Source organism: Pholcus phalangioides, unplaced genomic scaffold, assembly GCF_987345545.1.
Source record: "Pholcus phalangioides strain wild (caught in Gottingen) unplaced genomic scaffold, Ppha-v1.0 ptg000010l_1, whole genome shotgun sequence".
Lineage (NCBI taxonomy): Eukaryota > Metazoa > Arthropoda > Arachnida > Araneae > Pholcidae > Pholcus > Pholcus phalangioides.
The window spans coordinates 28,795,235-28,815,961 of NW_028301603.1; positions in this window are offsets into that span (position 1 = coordinate 28,795,235).

Genomic DNA, 20,727 nt, shown 5'->3' on the forward strand with positions numbered 1-20,727 from the left:
TAAGTGTTGCGAGAGAGAGAATATCTTTTTGACAAGGCCATGTTTCGTCTACCTGTCCCGTGTAAAACTCGAAATGGGCGGCTTTGACCTGTCAAAATTCGTTTTACAGCCAATCGTTTATATTTTTATTATTCCTTTTTGGATCGCGTCCATGTTTATAACAGCGTAAAGTGCATCGTCGTACGAAATTGCCGCGAGATGGTAGTGTGTGGTGTCTTGTTCCTTCCTCTCTTTTTTTTTGCCATCGAAGCCATTAAAAGTTATGATATGATGGCAGTGCGGCCCTTTATCTTTTGAAGGCTCGTTATAAACAACTGAGCTTCCCCCCCCCCCAACTTCCTTCGCCCATGTACTGTATTACAATAAATCGTATAATTCGTTATTACGACAGTTTCCATGCTTTTCTGAAATATGTCCGTGTTCCTGTTCTGTTACTTCACACTTGAACAAGGGAAAGAAAGAGGGGTGGCCACAGAATTTTATGGTGTTCTAATTGGCCCCAGAAGTATAATAAGTGTTGTGACGAATCCCCCCCCCCCCCTAAATCAGACGATTTCCAACCTACTCTTTCGGCCAAGGATCCACGTTTTCGACTTTTATTGAAGATAACATTTTGTCTTCCAAGAATGCATCATCTCCCCATTGGTGTCGGATTCTCTCTCTGGTGTCGGAGCCGGATTCATGGTTTTGTACGACTCTGTCTCTATAAGTCACTCCTTTAGTCACTCACATGCAGGCGCGGATCCGGGACGATATGACGGGAGGTAAATTCATTTGATAGTCCCGTATTTCACAAGACGGGGTTTTCGATTTGGGGTTTCGAGCGCTGTTGTCTTCCTGGGGGGAAGATTGGCAACGTTCGAGACGTTTTTCATCGCCGAAAGTTGCCCTTGCGGGTGATTCTGTGGGTGGGAACAAATCAGGTAGGAGCGAATATTAGTGAGTCTCTGTCAGAATACCGGGATTTACTATTATCCGCTAGGGAGGGGGGTTCAGATGTGGCAGTGATTCCAGTGCTGCCAAGGGGTAGTAGGGGATATAGGAGTAGGATCCACCAATTCAATATAGGCCTGAAGGACATTTGCTCCTCACTTGGGGTCACGTTCTTGGAGCTTCCCGCATTTACCGATAGGTGGCTTCGTTCGGATGGGATCCATCTAAATAAGAGAGGGGTCTGGGAGGTTTACGATAGTCTTAGGTCAGGTTTTTTACTCCCAGACCACGTAGTCGGGAATGCGGGTTAGTTAATGATAATCACAACAGTACTGACTTGAAATTACCCACCTCTGACTTGGATGGCTTCTCGATTGACAACAAACCACCCGGCAAATTAAAATGTGTGTTAATAAATGCCAGGAGCTTGGGTAATAAGAAAGATTTTTTAGAAACTATGATAGTTGTGGAGGGCTTGGATCTTATAGCCATTACAGAATCTTGGGCAAAGGATGGGGATGAATCTTTCTTACACATCTCAGGATACGATACTTTTTTGAGAAATAGATCTGATAGGAAAGGGGGTGGAGTGTTGATATACGTGAAATCCTGTTTGAAGGCTAGAGAGTGTAACGTGCAGAGAAGTGATATTGAAACCATATGGGTTGAACTTGAGAACAAAAGACGTCATAAGCTTATTGTTGGGGTTTGTTACATTCCACCGAATAGGGATCAAAACTACATTGCCAAAATGCATGATGAAATTTCCTACATGTGTAAGCGAAAGAGGGTTCTCATACTAGGGGATTTCAATTACCCGGGTATTGATTGGGAGAACCTTTCATCTGGAAATCAGTATGAAAGAGACTTTCTTAAGTTGGTGCTCGAAAATTTTTTGTATCAGCATGTATCAGAAGCCACTAGGGGTACTGCTATTTTGGATTTAGTTCTTACTAGTTCTGAGGATCTAGTTGAACATGTTTCGGTGGGGGAAGAGTTTTCTTCCAGTGATCATCGTATCGTCAGATTTCACTGTAACTTTTCCTCGGGTAAGGTTGATAACAAAAGACTGGTTCCTTGTTTTCGGAGAACTAACTTTGATGTTTTGAGAAGAAGGTTAGCGGAAGTTTTCAAAGACCGGTTGGAATCAGTAGGGGTGGTAAGTCAATGGGAAGAATTTAGTACGAAGCTGTCCTCTGTTTTGCACGACGTCATACCCTTTGTTCGAAAAAAGCGTGTTTGTACATCACACCCTCTATGGTTCACGGATAGCGTGCGGAACCTTTATCTTGAAAAGAAAAGAGCATTCAGAGAGTATAAAAGTGGACGTGGTGACCTATCATTGTTTACTGATAAAAGAAGACTGTTGAATAAAGCGATAAGGGATAGTAAAAAGGAAGTTGAATCTAGGTTGGCAGATAACATTGGCTCTGACCCAAAATCATTTTTTCGATACGTCAATAATGGATGTAAGGGGACAGTTGGCCCCCTCTCGATAGGAGGCTCTAAGGTAGAGAGCAATGTAGGCATGTGTAGTGTTTTCAATGACTTTTTCGCGTCTGTTTTTAATGGAGATAATGATATTCGATATACGGGTGTTGCGTGGGGTAATAAAACCCTCAACGATATTCAAGTAGAAGACGTGGAGGTCCTAAATCTTCTAAGAAATGTATGTGCAAGCAAAGCACCAGGACCAGATGATATCTATCCCAGGGTTCTCAGGGAAGGTGCTAATGAATTGTTGGGGCCAGTCGCACAGATATACAGGAGTAGTGTTGCTGAGGGTATCGTCCCGAGAGATTGGAAACTGGCTAACGTTGTTCCGATATTTAAGAAGGGTAGTAGAGAAGTGGTGTCTAATTATCGTCCAGTGAGTTTGACGAGCTCCCTCTCGAAAATTTTGGAAATTATCATCAAAAGGCAGTTTGTGAAGTGGATAGACGAGAATAATGTATTGTCGGATAATCAGCATGGGTTCAGGAAGGGGAAGTCATGTGTAACTAACCTCCTTTGCTTCTATGATTACGTGACTAAGGCTTTGGGTAAGAGCAAAAATGTCGACGTTGTTTACCTTGATTTCCAGAAGGCATTCGATCGGGTCCAACATGGCAAACTCTTGAAGCGTTTACACGAGATTGAAATAGGGGGCAACTTGCTGAATTGGATAGAATCGTGGTTAAGAGATAGGTCACAACGAGTTATGGTGAACGGGGAATTCTCTGGTTGGACAGACGTCACAAGTGGGGTTCCTCAGGGAAGTGTCCTTGGCCCCATACTTTTTTCACTTTTTATCGACAAACTCGATCAGGGTATCGATGGAATTACTAGCAAATTCGCAGATGATGTGAAGCTAATGGGGGTAATCGGGAATGAAAGTGATAGGGAGTTGCTCCAGACCAACTTAAACAAGATTGCAGCATGGGCAAATGAATGGGGCATGACGTTTAGCGTAGATAAGTGCATGGTCGCTCATTTTGGTTCGAACAACCCATGGTTATCTTACGAGTTGAATGGTGTCACTATCCCGGATGCAACTAGAGTCACCGATTTGGGAATTCTCATTGACGAGCGACTTAAGTTTTCTGAACATTGTTCAGCGGTTGTCAAAAAAGCGAATAGAATGCTTGGTCTCATTTTCAAAAAGGTCTCTTTGCGCTCTCCTAAAGTCATTCTTCCGCTTTTTCGAGGCTTAGTTCGTCCTGGACTGGAGTATGCTGTAAGGTTTTGGAGACCATACCTACAGAGGGACATAGACTTGATTGAAGGGGTGCAGAGAAGAGCTACACGTGTCCTTATTGGCACACAGGGCTTGAGTTATGAAGAGAGACTTCATTTTTTGAATATGTTTACATTGGATGAACGCAGGTGTCGAGGAGATATGATCGAAGTGTTCAAAATTTTCAATGGGATGGATAGGATGGACCATGAACTTTTAGTACACCGCCAATCGACTGCTTTTACAAGGGGACACCAGTATCGATTGGTGAGGGACAATGCAAGGTTATGGTGTCGCAGGGAATTTTTCTCTAATAGGGTTGTTAATAAATGGAATAGCTTACCCTCGGAGGTAGTAAATTGTAACACAATTGACACGTTTAAAAAGAAATACGATAAACATGTTGGGGTAAATCGAGAAGCTATCCATTCTTAGAATAAGACAACCATAAGTATTCTTTATGGGCATTGTATAATATTTTATCATGTGTATATATTGTTTGTAATTTGTGTTAATTGCATTTTTAATTGGGTTGCTGTATTTTTGAAACATATGACAACCATATTTTTATGGGCATCTTTTTATCAGCCACCTCGTTGGGCATTTTGCCTGTTGTGGCGTTGTATTTGTATTTGTATAAGACAGAAAATGTTCCCATATTATTTGGTTCTGGGGGGATGGGAGGTCGTTCCCATCACCCCCCCCCCGGATTCTAGCCTGAGACGACGCAGACATCTTCCACTACGAATGGAGCTAAGGCAGACGTGTTCAGCTCTGAATAAAGATAAGATCGATATCTTCAGCGGCGAATGAAGCCAAGGTCGATATCTTCAGCTGCAATAAGGCAAGCATCTTCAGTTGTGAATGGAGTGGAAGCAATCTCGCCAAATAGTCGGTCGTTGATACTTTTTATATTACTTCGAATCACGAAAGTCTCATGCTTCTCTTCCACGATCTTATTCACAAGAAGATGATGGCAGCTACATTGGGGCAGTGCCGTATTAACGCATGGACTCACCCGGGCACGACCCGGGAGCCTCAAGAGGAAAGGGGCCTCACAAAAACTCAATCTGGTGAAAATGTTCTAGAATTTACCAGGTAGGGCCTCAGAAAAACCACATGGCCCAGGGGCCCATGATGCTCTTAAGACGACCCTGCATTGGGGAAAAATTAATTTGGCCCTTAAAAGTCTTTTTTGAAATTAATAAAATAAAACAGTGAAATTTAAAGCAAGAGAATCGAAAAAAAAAAAAAACAGCTGCAACCACGTGAGAAAATAAAACAATAGCGAGAGAAAAAACCACCACTCAACTCCGCCGAATGTAAATCTCGCCAAGTATTTCACTACGAGTGACGTAATGGTTCGTCACTCGTTTCGACTAATCATGATGCGCTAATTTCCTTATAATGTATCTCGCAATATAAGGTTTGTTTATAGCCTCTCGGATACTCTTTTGGTCATCCCCATGCTCACACGCATTAGCCTGGTCACGTACACTAGTCTGGTTGGTTCCTTGCTCTCTAGGTTACTATTGTTGCGGATAATTTTCCACAAGACTTCGAGATTGCAAAACAAGAAGCGATTCGACGGACAAACACAGATTTATTTACAGAACAGCAATTTACACGTATTTACAGGCTAATCAGAGAGCTAACAACTTTCTCGCAAAGTTTAAACACAACTGACTGAATCTCCTTGTGCCTCTCTGAGCCTGTCTAGCCTGCCATCTTGTGAGCTCCGCACTATTTGTAACCCCGACAGAAACTTCGAGAAATAGAACATTCTACAAAATTCTATCTTACAGTTTCCTAGTCGGCGGCGCCACCGTACGGAGGGATTGAACCAATGTCTGGAGGGGCGGGACTTTCTGGAATGTTCTCACCAATAGCATCTTCCTTTGATGAACCGAAACCGACATCAACCGATTTCGATATTTCTGAGAGCCATCGCACAAATCGCGCCATCTATCGCCCACAGATCGTAACACTATTGTGGTCGTTCACATGCTTTGACATGTTTTGTTCTATGCCAGTGTTTCTCAACCGCCGGGCCGCGGCCCAATACTGGACCCCGACATCCGTCAAACCGGGCCATGAAGGATACAGTGTCTCATTTATTCCCCATTAGGGGCCATTCAAGTGTTACGTAAGTAGATTTTCAGCCATTTTGACCCCCCCCCCCTTGTCAGCAAAACACTGATCCCTTCCCCCCCCCCCTACCCCCGTCAGCAAAATTTCGTCAGCAGCTTAGAATATTTCATATCTTCAAAAAGGCGAGGTTGTTGACGTAAGCAACCTTCAAGCCCCCCCCCCCCCCCCCCGTCATCAAAAGTCAGCAAATCCGAAACCCCTCTCTCTCCCCTCCTCGACGCTGACGTAATACTTGAATGACCCCTTAGTCGTGTGTGTATGACAGGGCTTTCCCCCCCCCCCCCACACAAAAAAAGAAGTTAACCTGGGCGCGAGCTTCCAAAGGTTGAGAACCACTGTTCTATGTCACTCTTTTGGTCACTCCCGTGTTCCCACACTCTCTCTAGGTCTCCCTTTTGATCACTCTGATGCTAACACAATAGTTACATCACCATTTTGATAGTACACATGCTTGCGCATGCTCTGAGTCACCCACTGGTCTGGTCCCTTGCTCTGGGAGTCCAACACGATGCCCACATGACTGTTCATCGACAGCGTCTATGCACTACTTCTCCACACACCAATTCTGGCCATATCGCTATATTGCAACTTATTGCCGTTAAGGGGCCATTCAAGTATTACGTGAGCAGATTTTCTGCCATTTTTGACCCCCCCCCCCTTGTCAGCAAAATTTCGTCAGCAGATTAAAATATGTCATATCTTCAAAAAAGGGTGGTTGATGACGTAAGCAGCCCCCCCCAAACCCCCTTCCCCCTTGTCATCAAAAGTCAGCAAATCGGAAACCCCCTTTCCCCCCTCGATGCTGACGTAATACTTTAATGACCCCTAACAAGTTGCTTTGGAAATAAAGGCGCTGACTACTTAGTCGCTTCAAGTTCGTTTGGCTGCGCTCATAATGGAGCGAAAAGGTACGAGAGTTACAAGAATTGCGATTAGGAAGGAAAAAATGCATAGGGATTAGGGGTGGAGGAAGAGGTGTCCACACAAAGTAAAAGAGGATAGAGAAAATGATCGGAAGGCCTTCTGAAATGTAAGGGCGTGGTGATGATGATGATCCCTCCGCGGACGGAAGAAGGAAACCAAAAAGGGAGAAACGGAACACAATCACCAAATAGCGAAAATCAGTAGATGGAGGTGAAAACAAACAGGTTTGTTCAAATTGGAGTGGCGTCTCTTTGTCTCGCTTCTCCAGTAGGTGCGGTGTGTAGAACAGAACAATTCAATCGTTTTCGTCGCTAGCCTCTACTATGCACTCCCGTACCTCTTGGTCGCCGCCCATGTGCACGGCCTTATAGGGAAAGATATCTTATTTATATTCTTTCCCCCAGGATCAAACCTTGGACTTGACTGCGGTAGACGAGCATCTTACCTCCACGCCACTCGAGCGTCTATGTACTACGATATGCACCTCGTACCCTTTCCTATACGGAATTTCTAATTGGTACAAGCCGGTATGTGCGTGTACGGGTTGAGACTCTGAGGTGAAGTTTGTTCCTGTGCAATGCTTGTTATGTGTAGTGCTGCCACCTGCTATCAATTTTTTTCTGACTATGAATGAAGTGTAATAATTATTGAATAATTGCTCTCTGCGCGGCGAGACTTTTTTTTAACGGGGAGATTGGCTCGCATTTGCGCCTCGAAGTCGGGAACCACAGAAAACCAACTTCAGCCGATCACCACTGCGGCAACGTTGGTGTCGGTTGTGAAGCGTCTATGAATATTTTTTCGAAATAAATACTGAATGTGTGTATAGGCAATGCTCCACAGATACGAGGGGCATTGCCCACCCAGCGTCAAAGGTTGAGTCGACAGATCTAATGTATATGCGTATATATGGATTGACATCATCATCATCATCATCGTGCCTCTACCCCCCCCCCCCCAGACTTCCAAGTCTATCTCCGCCTATGGCTCCCCATAAAAGTCGGGGGAAGCTTACCACGCTCCCCCTCCCCCGACATTTTCTTATTTTTCACGCGCTAAATTTGCAACAGAGGTGTCCCGAGAGAATTATGGCCTCCAAAATGAAGGGTTACATTTCGGGGCACAGTGCTTACATTCCCCCCAACGGGACAGAGCCTGGACTATGCGTGGTTTTACAGTACATTTTTTTTTAAAAATTGTTGAGGGGTCTGAGAGTCACCAGTTCCCCATTAACGATGGATTGATTCAACCATTCATCCCGGCTTAACTCGCCATTTTAAGAAATAGAAAGGCTGGAAGAGATATATATTAATAGGTCCACGGGTAAAATGTTTACTCGCATTATGTGTAGTTAGTTCCGCGTCTATCAAAACACATATTTCGCCGCGGCTCGTGCCAAACCAAATACTCGTATCTCTTCCGCGCACTTCCGGGCTCCCGAATTCCCAACGGGGATCGAGTCTCATATCCGGGCTGTTTTCTCCTCCCGATTCCCGTCGTCTACGATGTAATAATAATCTCTCCTCTCTCTTTTTTTTTGGTTTGTGGGGGGGGGGTAATAAAAAAAAGAGGGTCTGAGGTTAATAACGTGTGAAAAGACTCTCCAAGAGAGAGAATTCCGTTGGGGCAACGCCTCGTCTCCGGGACAAAGTTTTGTTTTTTTTTAAAAGGGGGCGAAAACATCCTTCTTCATAAAAACGGACGCGTCCACGATGAGAACTAACTATTCCCGTGAGGTCCACTAGAGTTTTTTTTCTTCCCCCATTCACGTTGACACAAGACTCTTCTATACATACATACATACAGTGATGGCAAACTGAAAAGATACTACTAACGAAGTATAAGCGAAAAATGGTGTTTCGTGAAAAGGTATTTGTTAGTTTGTCTACGTATAAGGTTCTTCCCCCTTAACGGGTGTTGGCGGTGTTGGTTGGCTCTGCTCTAGCGACCGAAAACTAAGATAAATCACTTTTCCTCTATCGAAAGTTTGTTGATTCTCTTTTTTTTTTTGTTTTCGGAGGCAAGAGTACAGATATATGTAAGGTGGCGCGTATTACCAGCTCAGGGGATGGGTGGCTGGTAGTAAATTTATACGGCTAATAAAATAGCGGGAAACGCGTAGGGGTTGATGCAGTGTTCGATGATGTGGACAGTACAGAAATCTGCGCGTGGTTGAGAATAATATTCTAATGCTTTCCAGGAGAAATGGCACAAACGCTACGTATTTCACCGCTGCTGGCGATCTGATAGACTTCCGCTCTTTCCCGAGTAATCCCAGATGTCGCTCCTCTTTGATTTGCATAAAACGATAACTTTGAGCTTTGCACGCAACGATGACTTTGCAGCATTTGCGATTAACAATGGTTTTTGAAGTTTTTTTTTTGCAACGATGGCTTTGTATATATAACGATCGTTTTCTAAACCATTGTACACAATGATGGCTTCGCTTATTGCTCATAACGATGATTTTTCAAGCTTTGTATGCAATGCTTGCTTCGTTTATTGCTCATAACGAAGATTTTTTGAAGCTTTGTTGGCAATGATGGCTTTTGAAGCTTTGTATGCAGTGCTTGCTTCGTTTATTGCTCATAACGAAGATTTTTTGAAGCTTTGTAGGCAATGATGGCTTTTGAAACTTTGTATACAATGATGATAGCTTCGCTTATTGCTCATAACGATGATTTTTCAAGCTTTGTATGCAGTGCTTGCTTCGTTTATTGCTCATAACGAAGATTTTTTTAACTTTGTATGCAATGATGGCTTTTGAAGTTTTGTATGCAATAATGGCTTTTGAAGTTTTGTATGCAATGATGGCTTTTGAAGCTTTGTATGAAATGATGGCTTTGCATATAACGATGGCGACTTTTTGAAGCTTCGTTTGCAACGATGACTTTTGGAGCGAGCATGCGAATCGTTGGATGTAACAAATTTCAATGCTACGGATGCAAGAAATTCCACTGCTTCGAATGCAACGATGGCTTTTGACGCTTTCCCCCCCCCCCTCCCCCTGATGATGCCTTTCGAGTCGTAACCTACAAGACTTGAAGCTTTGATTGCACCAAATTTCGATGCTTTATATGCAATGATGTCCAGTGGCATATTTACGGGTGGAAAGTTCAGAGGGGCGGCAAATTTGAGGAATGAGTGGGCCAAGGAAATTAGTAGAATGACAGAAGGGCGGCCAAATTTGTATAACTCTAAATAAATCCGTCTCTGGAGAGACAGTAAAGGACTTGATGAGTGACCAAAAGAGCGCAAGCAAGACCATAGAGCGCAAGCAAGCATGTTAATTAATAAAAGTGTGACCTACAGAGAGAGCGACCAGGTCAGTGAGTGATCTAGAGCGTGTGAAAGTATATGAGAGACCTAGAGCGTGTGCAAGCATGTGAGTGGCCAAAACAGTGTGCAAGCACGTGAGTGACTAAGAAAGTGTGTGAGCATGGGAGTGAGTTAGACACACAGATGTATTTGCAGGAGGGGGAGACCAGGGGGGGTTATAGAGCAGGGTGGCGAATTCGAGGAAAGAGTAATAAAGAAAATTATATACCAGAATAGGAGAAAGGCGGAAAACCATAAATGCCCCTCTGATGATGTCTTTTGGAGTTTAGCATGCAACGTGGTTTTGGAATACTGTATTGCATACGGAGTATTCCGTATCCGTATAAAACCTCTTTTCTCTCATAAAAAGTTCCTGTAATGACGTGTAGATGGCGTATGGACATGTTCTCTCAGCATTCGAATTCGTCCGAGCACGAGCAGTGTGGACCCACCTCAAAAAAAAAAAAAAATCGTTTGGTTGTTTGTTCCCATAAGGACGTAGAATCCAATCAACAAAACGGTCTATCAACCAACCCTTGGGTGTGTATCCCGAACATCAACGTCACAACGAATTACACACGTTGCATGTCTCAAAAGATTGGAAAAATTCTTGCCTCTCCAACCCACGCTCATATCTGTTATCATCAATAATCAGGATACAAGTCTCTACTCCATTCCAGCAGAGATTCGGCAAAGACACAGACAAAGAGATGAGAGTCACCGCCCTTTTTCCGCCCCGCGTATAAGTTATCACTCACTTCCATGAATGACTTCCCTGGCAAATATTTTTTATTTTTTATTTTACGCATTTCAGTGTTCGGTGAATCAAGTTTGTGCGGACACGGGCACACAATGAATCCTGGTCTTTCTCTCCCCCCCCCCCTCTCTCATCGGGCCATTTTCACTTCCCTCAGGAAAATAAATTGATAACAGAAGGCCACACCCAGCTACTTAGTAGGCCCCGCGTGCAAGAGGAAATACACCATCCATATCTACTTCAACAACTACCCCAAGAGAATCATGCGACCAAAAAAGCATAAATAAAACGAGGAGGGAGAACAAGGTGACGGCCGCCATGATGTTGTAAATACCGTACTTTCCCCACTTCCCGCGGTGGTATGCTGTTTGCCCAATCACATTGTCCGATCTGGACCTGTTCTTCTTATTATTAATAATGGTCTGATTGCGAACACGATTTTGCGATTATCGTTTGCCATGATCCTAATTAGTTACCAACAAAAAGCCTTTTTTTTTTTGACCTGGTATGAACGTTATTTTTTTTTTATCATCGCAAACACGGATGCGTAAGATGACACGGAAGGAAAGAAGTTTCGATGTTCAGTGAAATGAATGTCGCTTGTAATGTTTCAAATTGTTGAGTAAGAAAAAAAAAAAAATTCAAATTGTGTTGCATGCATATAATGCGCAAAAGTTGTTGTTGCGCGCAAAGATTCAAAAGCCCTGGTTTAATTTAGTATAAGCTTTGGTTTAAGAATCTTCATAAGTCACGTGATATCTTTGCGTACAAAGATTCATTAGCCGTTGCTGCATGAGGCTTCAGGTTTTCGAGTGCAAAAAAATTCAAAATCCATTTGTAATTGCAAAGGTTCAAAAGTTATTTATGCGTGGAAAGGTTCAAAAAAGAGCTGTTGTTGCATGAAAAGATTCAAACGCCATTGCTGAGTATAAAGCTTCAGAAGTCATCGTTGAGTGCAATGCTTCAGAAGCCGTAGATTATTGCCAAGTCTTAGAAGCCATTGTTGAGTCGAGTGCAACGCTTCAAGATCCATTGTTTTCCAATCCAATTTTCCATCCAATCTCAAAGCTTCGGAAGTTATTATTGATGCAAAGATTCAAAAGCCACTGTTCAGAAGCCATTCTTGAGCTCAAAGCTTAAGAAGTCATTATTGAGTGCAAAGCTTCAGAAGTCATTGTTTATTGCAAAGTCTCAGAAGCCATTGTGGAGTCGAGTGCATCACTTCAAAATCCATTGTTGAGTCGAGTGCAACGCTTCAAAATCCATTGTTGAGTGCAAAGCTTCGGAAGTCATTAATGATCGCAAAGCTTCAAAATCCATTGTTGAGTGCAAAGCTTCGGAAGTCATTAATGATCGCAAAGCTTCAAAATCCATTGTTGAGTGCAAAGCTTCAGAAGTCATTAATGATCGCAAAGCTTCAAAATCCATTGTTGAGTGCAAAGCTTCGGAAGTCATTAATGATCGCAAAGCTTCAAAAGCCACTGTTCACGAGCCATTCTTGAGCTCAAAGCTTGAGAAGTCATTATTGAGTGCAAAGCTTGAGAAGTCATTATTGAGTGCAAAGCTTGAGAAGTCATTATTGAGTGCAAAGCTTGAGAATTCATTATTGAGTGCAAAGCTTGAGAAGTCATTCTTGAGTGCAAAGCTTCAGAAGTCATTATTGAGTGCAAAGCTTGAGAAGTCATTATTGAGTGCAAAGCTTCAGAAGTCATTGTTTATTGCAAAGTCTCAGAAGCTATTGTGGAGTCGAGTGCATCACTTCAAAATCCATTGTTGAGTCGAGTGCAACGCTTCAAAATCCATTGTTTTCCAATCCAATTTTCCATCCAATCCCAAAGCTTCGGAAGTTATTATTGATGCAAAGATTCAAAAGCCACTGTTCAGTAGACATTCTTGAGCTCAAAGCTTGAGAAGTCATTATTGATCCCAAAGCTTCAAAAGACACTGTTCAGAAGCCATTCTTGAGCTCAAAGATTGAGAAGTCATTATTGAGTGCAAAGATTGAGAAGTCATTATTGAGTGCAAAGATTGAGAAGTCATTATTGAGTGCAAAGATTGAGAAGTCATTATTGAGTGCAAAGCTTCAGAAGTCATTGTTTATTGAAAAGTCTTAGAAGCCATTGTTGAGTCGAGTGCAACACTTCAAAATCCATTGTTGAGTGCAAACCTTCGAATGTCATTATTGATCGCAAAGCTTCGGAAGTCATTATTGATCGCAAAGCTTCGGAAGTCATTATTGATCGCAAAGCTTCGGAAGTCATTATTGATTGCAAAGCTTCGGAAGTCATTATTGATTGCAAACCTTCGGAAGTCATTATTGATAAAAGCTTCGGAAGTCATTATTGATCGCAAAGCTTCAAAAGCCACTGTTCAGAAGCCATTCTTGAGCTCAAAGATTGAGAAGTCATTATTGAGGGCAAAGCTTCAGAAGTCATTGTTTATTGCAGTCTCAGAAGCCATTGTTGAGTCGAGTGCAACACTTCAAAATCCATTGTTGAGTCGAGTGCAACACTTCAAAATCCATTGTTGATCGCAAAGCTTCGGAAATCATTATTGATAAAAGCTTCGGAAGTCATTATTGATCCCAAAGCTTCAAAAGCCACTGTTCAGAAGCCATTCTTGAGCTCAAAGCTTCAAAAGCCGCTGTTCAGAAGCCATTCTTGAGCTCAAAGCTTCAAAAGCCACTGTTCAGAAGCCATTCCTGAGCTCAAAGCTTCAAAAGCCACTGTTCAGAAGCCATTCTTGAGCTCAAAGCTTAAGAAGTCATTATTGAGTGCAAAGCTTCAGAAGTCATTGTTTATTGCAAAGTCTCAGAAGCCATTGTGGAGTCGAGTGCATCACTTCAAAATCCATTGTTGAGTCGAGTGCAACGCTTCAAAATCCATTGTTGAGTGCAAAGCTTCGGAAGTCATTAATGATCGCAAAGCTTCAAAATCCATTGTTGAGTGCAAAGCTTCGGAAGTCATTAATGATCGCAAAGCTTCAAAATCCATTGTTGAGTGCAAAGCTTCAGAAGTCATTAATGATCGCAAAGCTTCAAAATCCATTGTTGAGTGCAAAGCTTCGGAAGTCATTAATGATCGCAAAGCTTCAAAAGCCACTGTTCACGAGCCATTCTTGAGCTCAAAGCTTGAGAAGTCATTATTGAGTGCAAAGCTTGAGAAGTCATTATTGAGTGCAAAGCTTGAGAAGTCATTATTGAGTGCAAAGCTTGAGAAGTCATTATTGAGTGCAAAGCTTGAGAATTCATTATTGAGTGCAAAGCTTGAGAAGTCATTCTTGAGTGCAAAGCTTCAGAAGTCATTATTGAGTGCAAAGCTTGAGAAGTCATTATTGAGTGCAAAGCTTCAGAAGTCATTGTTTATTGCAAAGTCTCAGAAGCTATTGTGGAGTCGAGTGCATCACTTCAAAATCCATTGTTGAGTCGAGTGCAACGCTTCAAAATCCATTGTTTTCCAATCCAATTTTCCATCCAATCCCAAAGCTTCGGAAGTTATTATTGATGCAAAGATTCAAAAGCCACTGTTCAGTAGACATTCTTGAGCTCAAAGCTTGAGAAGTCATTATTGATCCCAAAGCTTCAAAAGACACTGTTCAGAAGCCATTCTTGAGCTCAAAGATTGAGAAGTCATTATTGAGTGCAAAGATTGAGAAGTCATTATTGAGTGCAAAGATTGAGAAGTCATTATTGAGTGCAAAGATTGAGAAGTCATTATTGAGTGCAAAGCTTCAGAAGTCATTGTTTATTGAAAAGTCTTAGAAGCCATTGTTGAGTCGAGTGCAACACTTCAAAATCCATTGTTGAGTGCAAACCTTCGAATGTCATTATTGATCGCAAAGCTTCGGAAGTCATTATTGATCGCAAAGCTTCGGAAGTCATTATTGATCGCAAAGCTTCGGAAGTCATTATTGATTGCAAAGCTTCGGAAGTCATTATTGATTGCAAACCTTCGGAAGTCATTATTGATAAAAGCTTCGGAAGTCATTATTGATCGCAAAGCTTCAAAAGCCACTGTTCAGAAGCCATTCTTGAGCTCAAAGATTGAGAAGTCATTATTGAGGGCAAAGCTTCAGAAGTCATTGTTTATTGCAGTCTCAGAAGCCATTGTTGAGTCGAGTGCAACACTTCAAAATCCATTGTTGATCGCAAAGCTTCGGAAATCATTATTGATAAAAGCTTCGGAAGTCATTATTGATCCCAAAGCTTCAAAAGCCACTGTTCAGAAGCCATTCTTGAGCTCAAAGCTTCAAAAGCCGCTGTTCAGAAGCCATTCTTGAGCTCAAAGCTTCAAAAGCCACTGTTCAGAAGCCATTCCTGAGCTCAAAGCTTCAAAAGCCACTGTTCAGAAGCCATTCTTGAGCTCAAAGCTTAAGAAGTCATTATTGAGTGCAAAGCTTCAGAAGTCATTGTTTATTGCAAAGTCTCAGAAGCCATTGTGGAGTCGAGTGCATCACTTCAAAATCCATTGTTGAGTCGAGTGCAACGCTTCAAAATCCATTGTTGAGTGCAAAGCTTCGGAAGTCATTAATGATCGCAAAGCTTCAAAATCCATTGTTGAGTGCAAAGCTTCGGAAGTCATTAATGATCGCAAAGCTTCAAAATCCATTGTTGAGTGCAAAGCTTCAGAAGTCATTAATGATCGCAAAGCTTCAAAAGCCACTGTTCACGAGCCATTATTGAGTGCAAAGCTTGAGAAGTCATTATTGAGTGCAAAGCTTGAGAAGTCATTATTGAGTGCAAAGCTTGAGAATTCATTATTGAGTGCAAAGCTTGAGAAGTCATTCTTGAGTGCAAAGCTTCAGAAGTCATTATTGAGTGCAAAGCTTGAGAAGTCATTATTGAGTGCAAAGCTTCAGAAGTCATTGTTTATTGCAAAGTCTCAGAAGCTATTGTGGAGTCGAGTGCATCACTTCAAAATCCATTGTTGAGTCGAGTGCAACGCTTCAAAATCCATTGTTTTCCAATCCAATTTTCCATCCAATCCCAAAGCTTCGGAAGTTATTATTGATGCAAAGATTCAAAAGCCACTGTTCAGTAGACATTCTTGAGCTCAAAGCTTGAGAAGTCATTATTGATCCCAAAGCTTCAAAAGACACTGTTCAGAAGCCATTCTTGAGCTCAAAGATTGAGAAGTCATTATTGAGTGCAAAGATTGAGAAGTCATTATTGAGTGCAAAGATTGAGAAGTCATTATTGAGTGCAAAGATTGAGAAGTCATTATTGAGTGCAAAGCTTCAGAAGTCATTGTTTATTGAAAAGTCTTAGAAGCCATTGTTGAGTCGAGTGCAACACTTCAAAATCCATTGTTGAGTGCAAACCTTCGAATGTCATTATTGATCGCAAAGCTTCGGAAGTCATTATTGATCGCAAAGCTTCGGAAGTCATTATTGATCGCAAAGCTTCGGAAGTCATTATTGATAAAAGCTTCGGAAGTCATTATTGATAAAAGCTTCGGAAGTCATTATTGATCGCAAAGCTTCAAAAGCCACTGTTCAGAAGCCATTCTTGAGCTCAAAGATTGAGAAGTCATTATTGAGGGCAAAGCTTCAGAAGTCATTGTTTATTGCAGTCTCAGAAGCCATTGTTGAGTCGAGTGCAACACTTCAAAATCCATTGTTGAGTCGAGTGCAACACTTCAAAATCCATTGTTGATCGCAAAGCTTCGGAAATCATTATTGATAAAAGCTTCGGAAGTCATTATTGATCCCAAAGCTTCAAAAGCCACTGTTCAGAAGCCATTCTTGAGCTCAAAGCTTCAAAAGCCGCTGTTCAGAAGCCATTCTTGAGCTCAAAGCTTCAAAAGCCACTGTTCAGAAGCCATTCTTGAGCTCAAAGCTTCAAAAGCCACTGTTCAGAAGCCATTTTTGAGTGCAACGCTTCAAAATCCATTGTTGAGTGCAAAGTTTTAAAAGTCATTGTTGCATACAAAATTTCAAAATTCATTGTCCCATGTAAAGTTCCAAAAACCATCATTGCCTGCAAACATCCAAATTTCATTGATATATGAAAGGATTCAAAGCCATTGTTGAGCTCAAAGCTTCAGAAGTTATTCAGAAGGAAAATGTTTCAAAAGTCATCGTTGCCTGCAAATATTCAAATTGTATGAACTATTCAAAAGCCATTTTTGAGTGCAAAGCTTTATAATCCATTTTTGCGTACAAATATTAATAAGCGATTGTTATCTTTATGAAAAGCTTCGGAAGTAATTGTTGAATGCACAAAGCCTCAAAAGCTGTTGTTGAGTGCAATAGCTTCAAGTTATCTTTGCTTAAAATGACTCAAAAACAGTTTTTGAGTACAAACATTGAAAACCTATATTGCATGAGAATATTTATAAAAGCCATTTTTGAGCGGAATGCTTGCCATTGTTGAAAGCAATTGTCTGCCGGCAGTTTACTACTCGTGAGGAGCCCCCACCCATCTACGGTGAAGTAGGCTACACCAAAGATTTGTATCAAGCCTCCTTAATCGTGAATGACGGAATGCTGTGACACCAAAGTCGCAACAATTCCATTCACTTCGCTGTAATCGTTGCCATTTGGTAGCGTGCATAAGTGCAAACAACGAGATTTCGCTACTGCAAAGTTGAAGAAGCAAAAATTATCTTCGCTTTCAGGATCAGGCCATTAGTTCGGCGATGTCTCGTCTGAGGTACGTATTTCGATGAAATTTCCATACAAAATCAATAACACGCTATAGTTTACGCTCACTCGCCCTGATCCCTATTCGCCGTGCGTTTGTTTTGGAAATTCCCCGTGTTTCTTCCCCCACCCCATACACAACCCGGCTCCGACCGCAGCCTTGGCAATACAAAATCAAAGAGACGCAACGCAAGCTTCTCCAAATCCAAGTTCGATGTTCGTCTAGTGCGCGTTGCTTGGATAGCGATAAATTATTTTGTTACAGCCGCACACATGAATGGGAAGTATCAGCAAACCACTCACACGGACAACGCATAAAGCGCGCGTGTAGACGCTCCTTTGAATTAACGAACGAGCCACAATCCTATAGCATTCGAAAAATACATTCCATTCAGTAGTGTCAGTGCTCGTGACTAGAAAGAAGTTGAAGACCTCTACTCTAAAATACGTGTGGTTTCGTTTTCGAAAGTTATTCAAATCGATGTAAATTGGCAGCGGTCATGAAAATTAGACTAGAACGGGAAGAAAGCGACAAAACCATATAAATCCACCTCCAGCTCCACACATCTTGGACAGTGGCACTGTATCTATCTGGTGAGAAAGGAAAAATCTTGAATTGGATATGAAGTGTGCTGCCATCTATTATTCGTATAAGTCTTACAAATGACTCTTCTATGATCTGGAAAAAGTTTTGAGGTGAGTTAATGGCGACCGAACTTGAAAATATTGCAAATCAAGCAGTTTTTAATTAGATGTGGCGAAAAATGAACTGAAATGATAAGACTCGTGGCAGATATTTATAGCTATGACGGACGCGTAATGGTCCGCACCCTTCACTTCCGCACATTTATCGAAAAATTAATCACAATGGACGGAGAAGCAGCAAAAATCTATCGAAATGACAAACGAGGCAAATGTACTAAAAAACTAGGTTTTTTCAAAAGCAGGGGCCGCAACTTGTGGGGAGCAGGCGGGTTTCGTGCCCCGAGCGCTAGACCCGAGGGGAGCAAATTTAATTCAGAAACCTCTCCTTTAACATTACAAGGGGGCGTCAAAATGCGCGCTTGCACCGGGTGACCAAGTATCTAGTTGCTGCCCGGTTCAAAAGTATCCCACCACAATCTTTTGATGCGTGACCCAATAAAGCTACGAAAAGCGTGGTTTAGCAGCGCACGTATGTAGGCGATCCTAGTGCGCATGCTGGAATTTGTACCTGTCTGCAGAAGCTGTCAGTCACTGGCAGACCGCGTATGAATGAGAAAGTGTTATTGAGCGCCGTCGCATTTTACGTTTCAGACAAAAAATGGCAGGAAAAACTTGAACAAGCTACTGCATTAAATTTTGTGTGAAGCTTGGTAATTCCGGAGTGGAAACAATCCGCAAGATTCAACAGACCTTCGGACGTGAAGAAACGGGCACCGCACCAATAAAGGAGCGAAGCGCAAGTTTTATATGGCCCCTCAACATCCATAAATGGGATCATTATTGACTAAGTGATGCAGGATCATCGAGTCTCACGATCAGAGAACTTTCAGACGATTCGAGCATTATCATTGGATCTGTTCATTCCATTTTGACTGACGATTTGGTCTTCAGAAGATACAATGTCAAAGTCATGCTAACCATCTTCTTTGAATTCAATGGCATGGTTCGAGACGAGTACGCACCACACGGTACAACCCACAACCAAGGAGTTCTGCGTCGCAATTAGTAGCTCCATCACGATTAATGCAGTAGTATTGCTGCAGTTTTTCCTGCCATTTTGTCAAAAAACGAAAATTTTACGGCACTCACTTACATCAGCCATCGGCAGTCTGTCGGCGACTGGCAGCTTCTGCAGGCAGAAAAATTTCAAGCTTGCACACTAGGATTGCCTACATACGTTCACCGAACCATTCAATGCCTAGCTTCATTGGTTCACGCACGAAAACTTATGGCCAAAACTCGTACAAGTACGACGATGCAGTGAAAATGAAAATGCGGTGCAGAAATGACGTGCACGGTAAAAAATGTGTATAAATGACGGACGAAATTCGAAGCCAAAATGTACAGGCTCGTGCAGGGCCGGATTTAGGCAGACGCGAACGGTGCAGTCGCACCGGGCCGCTAAATTTTAGTGACCGAAAAACGAATTAAAAATACTTTGTCTATATACAAATACAACGCCACAACAGGCAAATTGCCCAAATTTACGAGAAAATACGTTGATTGCATGGAGTTACATTTTGACTTCTTATCAAAGCAATATCTTAAGATTCTGTCCGAGACAAAAGAACCCTCGAGATCTAGGATTTTGACAACCCCTCTCCCGAACCCATGACCTGCATCTCATAAGTTAGCGCCATAGGAAAGTACTATTCTTGGGCGGCTCTTGTACAGTTTTCTTTGAGGCAGAGGCGTCGGGAGGGAATTTGCATGTAATGCAAAAAAGCAGCCAAATTCTGCGCCCTGTAAATTTTTGGGCACGTGCACACAAAATCCGGAGTGCTCAGGGGCGCTGGACAAGAAAGAGCGCTGAATTCTCACTCTAACGACGTACTTATTTAAAACTACAGGGGGATGCGGTGCGGCAAAATGCATGCTTGTCACAGCTTAAATCGTATTTAGTTGTAACTCTGGGCAGATAATCCGTCGTCTATAGCCCTGACAGCCCTTCCATTGTGATGTACTGTGTACAGATGTTGTAGAGATGGCGCCCGCGCATTTTGCAGCAGAATGGGTCCGATGCCTATGCAAGAGAATAGCATAGGCATCGGAACCTGGGGCTGAGTCTTATTTCAGCCCCCCTCAAGGATCTTGAAAAATAATTTCGGAGGGCCGCAAAGCAGCTGTTTTCGCACCGGGCCGCAAAATGGTTAAGCCCGTCCCTGGGCACGTGGGACACATATCAGAAAGTATCAGAATGGCGGATGCTGAATGATCTCATAGTGATGGATGAAACAAAGTATTTATCGAAATGTATGAGCGAAATGCGTCGAAAAGACACGCTTGGCAAAAAAAACTTGATTTGGAAAAAATTTTATAGAAATGCCGAAAGCAGGATTGACCTTTGGAAATGGCGGGGGACGGACACACGAGGAATTTCCTCCAGAGTTACCAACCTCTAAAAAGTGTTTAAATTAACAGGAATAGATTAAAATAGCATATGACAGGTAACTTTCTTTCAATATTTTGATTTTTATATACGGAAATTATTTTTAAAAATTTAATTCCTGATTGCTTGAGGGAGGGAGGAAAAGTCCCTGTGCCCTCCTCTCTCCCACCCTGCGTACGCCCCTGGAGCCCG